This window comes from Tupaia chinensis, unplaced genomic scaffold (assembly GCF_000334495.1).
Source record: "Tupaia chinensis unplaced genomic scaffold, TupChi_1.0 Scaffold000623_1, whole genome shotgun sequence".
NCBI lineage: Eukaryota > Metazoa > Chordata > Mammalia > Scandentia > Tupaiidae > Tupaia > Tupaia belangeri.
In genome coordinates this window covers 934,824-941,661 of record NW_006160143.1, presented here as the reverse complement: position 1 = coordinate 941,661, position 6,838 = coordinate 934,824, and the positions used below count along the sequence as shown (strand labels likewise).

The 6,838-nt window shown below is 34.7% G+C and overlaps 1 pseudogene; it reads right to left on the bottom strand.

Moving 5' to 3' along the window:
- Window positions 1–4,980: 4,980 nt before the first annotated feature.
- LOC102502447 (40S ribosomal protein S4-like) lies at window positions 4,981–6,061 on the bottom strand (annotated as a pseudogene).
- Window positions 6,062–6,838: the final 777 nt, after the last annotated feature.

The following is a 6,838-nucleotide window of genomic DNA, read 5'->3' as shown; positions in this document are numbered from 1 at the left end:
TTGTTGAATCTGTATATGTAGAACTGCAGATCTGGAGGGCCACCTGTACTGGTTTTGGTTAAAAATGGAACAAGGTGTCATTAACTGAAGCAAAGAACATAGAAGTTGAAAACATGTCTGGATGAGAAACTCTATTCCTCCAAACCTGAGTGGTCAGAACTGCTCACGTCTCTGCATTTCTCCAGGACCAACCTGACCTAGGATGTAAGCATCTGAAAAGCTGTTGCCATGCTGTGGAAGCTCTGATCTTTTTGAAGTAATACCATAAGAATTGACTGAGTGCTTCTATTCTTGCTGTTTTACCTAAGATGTCCACTCTTACCTACTATATACAACATTATAGTGGAGGTCAGAACTCGTGCAATAATGCAGGAAAAAAGTAAATAAAAGGCCTATTGTGAAAAGAATGAAATTTCCTTCATTTTCAGATGATATGATTGAGTACCTAGAAAATATTAACTAAATATATTTACAAAGCAATTAGGGGGCCAGTAGATAGTGCAGTGGTTTTATCACTGACCTCTGACATGGTCAACTGTGGTTTTGAATCCCAGATCTGGTGGTTTGAAAATCATGAAAGGCACATATATGTGCATGCCCAAGATACAAAGAGAATGGAGGAGAAGGGATTGCAGTGTGGCATCCATCCTGGTGGGTAATTTCTCATTTTCTCATTTCTCTGTCTCTATCTCTTTCCAGTGAGTGCACATGCCCTATGGCAAAAACCTCTTTTAAAAAAAAGCAATTAGAACAAATAAGTGCATGTAGTGAAGACTTAAGTTATGATAGATATATAGATAAAATCAATTATTTTTCCTTATATTAATAACAAGAATAAGAAAAAAATTAAATGTCAATTTAAAAAACATCAAAACTGAGGCCAGCATGTGGCATGGTGGTTAAGGTATTGGACTCCCACATGGCCGACCATGGTTTGAATCCTGGACCTGAAGGCTTGCAGCTCACTCTCCCTCTGTCTCTCTCTCTGGTTAAATTGAAGAATAATAATAAATAAACAAAATTGAATAAAATAATTCTTTTTTAAAAAACAAACCAAAATAATTAGAAGTAAAATTTTAAAAAAAGATACATGAGCATTTTATATTTAAAACTACAAAGTGGGTTAAAATGAAAGAAGCCTACACAAATTGAGACATACACAATATTTAGGGTTAAAAATTATTAGGAATATGTGGGTCTTGCAAACTTATTTATATTTTTAATGTATTTGCAATAAAAATACCGGCAAGACTTCCTATAGAAATTGAATTAACCACAGACAAAAGTACCTAGAAATAAGCCTAGCCAAAGAAGTGAAAGGTCTCTACAATGAAAAGCTGAAAAAAGTTGAAAAAATTTGAATATAATACAAAAAAAGAGAGAAAATTCTTGTTCTTGGATTGCAAGAATCAGTATAATTAAAAAGTCAATTCTACACAGATTAATTTAGAAATTTTATGGGATTTGTAAATTGATTTATAATGTAATTTCAAATTACCAGTAGCATTCTTTACACAAAAGAAAAAGACAATTATAAAATGTAACTGGAATTATAAAAGACATTGTATGTATTACCAAGATAATAGGGTGCAAGGAAAAAAAATTAGTAGACATTTCACCACCTGACCTCAAAGTATATTACACAGCTGTGATAACTAAAACAGCATAGTGTTGGCACAAAAACAGACTCATTACCAATGGAACAGAATAGAAAATCCAGAAGTAGCCCTCAAAAAATACATTCAATTGATTTTTGAAAAAGGGCACAAGACAATCCAATACAGAAAAGAAAGTCTGAGAACTGAATATCTATCTGTAGAATAAGTGAAATTAGATCCCTATTTCTCACCACTAACAAAAATTTTTAACTCAAAATAGATCAAAGATATAAGTGCAAAATTTCAAACTGTGAAAATAATAGTAGAAAACATAGGGAAAACACTTGAAAATGTTGGAGTAGGCAAATATTTCTTAAATAAAACCTCTAAAAGTGCAGGCAACAAACCTAAAAATAGACACGTGTGATTATATCAAACTAAATAGTTTTCACACAGAAGAGGAAACAATAGACAGAGTAAAGTGACAACCTACAGAATGGAAGAAAATATTTGCAAACTATGCCTCAGTTAAGGTATTGATAAACAGACTTTATAGGAAACTCAAACATTTCAACTGTCAAAAAACTAAAAATTCACTTTAGAAATGGACAAATGAACAGATAATTCTCAAAGCAAGACATACAAATGACCAAAAAGTGTATGAAAATATTTTCAACGTCTCTTATCATAAATCCATACCACAATGACATATCACTTAAACCCAGTCAAAATGGTTATAATAATAAAATAAAATACCTAAGAACAATAAGTGCCAGTGAAGCTATTGTGAAAAGGAAACCTCCTGCTATACTGGTGGGAATGGAAATTAGTGCAGTCACTGTAGAAAATAATATGAAGGTTCCCCCAAAATTTACAAATATAACCACCATATGACCCAGTCTCATTCCCTGCTATTTACCCAAAGATCAGAAAGCACCCAGGAAGAGAAACATTTGCACATTCATATTTACTGCATCATTTACCATTGCTAAGACACAGAATCAGCCTAAATGTCCCAAAACTGACAATTGGATTTAAGAAATTTGGCACCCATATCAATAAAATATTAATCATGAGGAAGAGGAAGACTATCATTTGATGCAGAGAATGAATCTAGAAGATTTAATGCTAAGTGAAATAAGACAGATAATGAAAGACAAACACTATATATCCCTGCTTAGTATATTCCAAATGTCTGTACTATATGTCAAAATTGAAAGGTCTGAAGACATAATAGTAGGGAAGAAAACCAGAGATACCAGAGACTGAGTGGGAGGGAGGGTGGGTGGCAGTGGGTAGCTGGGAGGGGCCCAGGGAGGAAACACTTAACAGACAGAAGAATGTAAAAGTATCTGCTGAAAATAATGCATATGATAATATCATTGAATTGATTTTTGCATACTGCATGCATACTTCAAAAAACCATGATGCATTTTATAGAGATGTAAAATGATGGAATGAAAAAAGAAATAATTAAATAGTGTAAAAAGAAAGAAAGAAAAACATTATATATTCCTGCTCAATATATACCAAATGTCCACACTCTTTTCAATTCAATAATGGGGGGGGGGGCAAGCATAGATACCAGAAACTGTATGGGAAGAGATAGATAGTGTAGAGGTAAATGGAACAAACTCAGCAAAAAAGCATTCAAAAACACAAGAAAGTAAGTTTCTCTGTTGAGAATAAGGTATACAGTTAATAATCTTGATTTTATTATCATATACTTCTTGTATACTTTGTAAAAACCATATCATATGCTGTAAAGATATCTGTCAATTACATGTAATAATAATTTTTTTAAAAAGATGTTAATAATAGAGAAAACTATGTTGGAATGTGTGGAAAATTTCTGTACTATACTTTAAATTCTGTAAATCTAACACTATTTTAAATTAACGCTTATTTTTAAAAAGTTAAAAGGTAACTGCAACTTTATATGGAAATGCAGAACTAAAAAGTCTTGAGAAAAGGAGCTTAGAGGATTTGAATTCCTAATGTTAAAATCAATATAAAACAATAATAATAAAAATAGTGTGCTGTAGGCAAAAAAAATTTTGACTAAAAAGGGAAAAATAAAGCGTTCAGAAATAATCATATTCATGTACAGTCTGTTAATTTCTACAACGTTATCAATGCAATTCAATGAAAAAGGCAAAGTTATTAGGGAAGAAGACATCCACATCTAACAGCACAAAAATAAGAGATGGTTGAATTTCCTGGGTTCTATTGGCAACAAAAATCTAGGTGCTGCAACTCCAAGTGAGGCAGAGGATGGATTGCTCTCCTAGACTTTGCTGGCAATGTTTCTGTGGGCCAATGATGTCTGACTAGTTGGTGTAAGATGGGACCTGATTAAGACTCCCAGCGTAGTATTGTTATATTTTGATCAACTGGACCAGGGAGAAATGTTCACATATTGAAATAATCACCTTGTAAGCTAAATAATGTGATTGAATGTATTAAATCATAAATAAATAAATAAATAAATAAATAAATATTTTAGAACCAAAAAAAAAAAAAGACTCCTGGTCTAGCAGCTGCAGGCTGATTGGAGTTCCCACTGGTATTGGTGACCAATTCTAAGTCCCTATTGGACTTCTTTCCTGATCTTTTGGCTAGAGAGAACAGCCTTTTCTTTTTCTTCCTTTGATTTTTGCATATGTCTATGGATGGTTTCAGGTTACATATTACAGGACTCTGTACATACCTGTCAAAGATAGATGGGGATAAAAAGAAATCCTGGAGAGCTCACTGTGATACTTCTCCTCAGCTCCTGGGACCCTAGTCAGCCTGCCTTCTGCCTCTTCACCTATCAGAGTCAGTTCATAATTGTTTATGAACTTCTGTTCTGATTATTCAGTTGTATTTGAAGAGATGGTGCAGAGAAGTCTGGATATGCCATCTTGTCCTGGAATCTGAATAAGCTTTTCAAGAGATGGACACAAAATTTTAAATTATTTTATAAGTTATACATTCCCAACATCACTGTATGTATGAGTTAGAGTTTTTCAAGCCCTCATAAATAGTCATATAGTTGATCTTTTTCAAAAAAGTATTCAAGCAGTTGTGCAGTAAAATCACTTTGTGTTTTTAATTTGACTTTGTAATAAATAGTAATGTTTAGCATTTTTCTTATTTTATCTGTGCTATTTATTTCTCTTTTTTTTTTAAATTGCTGTACATCTTCACACCACACAAAATGAGTCTCCCCAGTGTGAATACACTGCTTATCAGTTCAAAGACATTACCATACACATTATCATCAGCGGTAACCAGAGCCTCCGTAGAACTTATCATTCTTTCTTATTTTTTTTAAATCATGCTATATCATCTTTAATTAAGTATGAAGACCTCTCCAACATAAAATCTAAAGACCATTTCACTCATTGTTCTGTTTGTTTGTCATTCTCTTGTCTCTCTCTTTAGCAATGGTAAGGCAGATACCTTTTCTCAGAGAAGAGAAATTTATGGCTTGTTTCTCTTGCCAATAACAAAAATGTTGGAGAGTTGATTGGCAAATTGGTAGCCACTGGTATCTTTCTTATGAACCACATCAATAGAGCCAGGATATCTCTCTCTGTTGGTGATCACACCAACTCTTCCCAAGTTAGCACCTCCAGTGACCTCCAGTCAACATACACAGGTTACCAGTGTCAAAAAAGAAAAAAAAAAAAAAAAAAAAAAAACAGTAATCTTGCCAGTCCCGAATCAATCTGAATTGTATCATTCACTTTGATGAGAAGATATGGGTAGAAAATAATAAGAGCATCATGGATCACCAGATGAGAGATTTCTCCTGTATTCACAAAGATTTTTCTTACTTTGAACAACCTGTACTTGGCCTCCTCAAGTGTAATATGAAGGACAGCAAAACAACTTTGTGTCACAGATTGGATGGAAATTCGCTCGGGTCTTGTCAATGCTGATGACATCCATAAAACCAGCAGGGTAGGTTATGTCAGTATGGCTTTACTATTAGTCTTAACGAATTGCTGCTTGCAGATATTTATTTTTAGAGAGATTTTTGCTATAGGGCACATGCACTTTCTGGAAAGACAGAGACAGAGAGACAAAAAGTGAGAAATCATCCCCCAGGGGAGATGGTCACTCAACAATCCCTTCTTCTGCATTTTTCTCACAGGATTTTGGGCATACATGCATACTCACCTGGCGTAAGTTTAAGTCATCAAGTCAGGGCCTTGAACCATAGTCGACTGTGTGGGAGTTCAATGATGTAACCATTACGCCATCTGCTGGTCCTGCATGCAGATCTTACTTATTTCATCTCTTGTTAAGGCATACTTAAGTCTGTTCCTTAGGAAAATAATGAGAGGGAGACATTCCCTCAGCCTGTGGGGACCATTTGATGGATGAGGAGCAAACAGGCCAGTCAATTTATTCAGTATCCAATGCTTTGGAGCTGCTACCCACTTCAGATGCTTTTTAGGGCCATGAACCATGGCTGCCCTAAGAACAGAAAGAGCCATTCTTTATTTTATTTTTTTGTTTGTTTGCTTTCTGCAGAGGTTTTTGCTATAGGGTATGTGCACTCACCAGAAATACAGAGAGAAACAGAGAGACAGAAAGCAAGAAATCACCACCCCCAGGGGAGATAGCCACACCACTGTCCCTTCTCCTCCATTCTTCTCTCAGGATCTTGGGCACACACACACAAGCTCCTGTTGTAAGTTTAAGCCACCAGGTCCAGGAATCAAACCACGGTCGACTACGTGGGAGTCCAATGACAAAGCCATTATGCCATCTGCTTGTCCCTTTACTTTGTTTTAATCTAAGCCTTTCTGACTGTGGTTAGTTGGTATTTCATTGTGGTTTGATTCCCATTTCCCTTATGATAAGGCGTGTTGAGCATTTTTAAAAGTGATTATTTCTTAGCCATATATATTTTTTAAGTGTTTTCAAAATCTTTTTGTGATATATATATATATACATATATATACACACGAAAAATTACTAAGAAGAAAAACAGAGGTTAACTGATTTAACAAGACTGTGGCTAAAGTAAGGTAAAGCTGATCAGATATATCTGTGGGTGTTGGGAGATGAGAAATTTGGTCAAATACTAAAGGTAATTCAATATCAAGAGTGGGGGACTTTTCCAAACACCTTTAGCAAGACTCTTACTATAAACAAACCCTGAAGTCCAATACCGTATCCAAGCTGTGAAGAAGGCTTAGAGAGCTAAGGTTTGGTCAAGAATGACACCTCTGTCTGTGGAA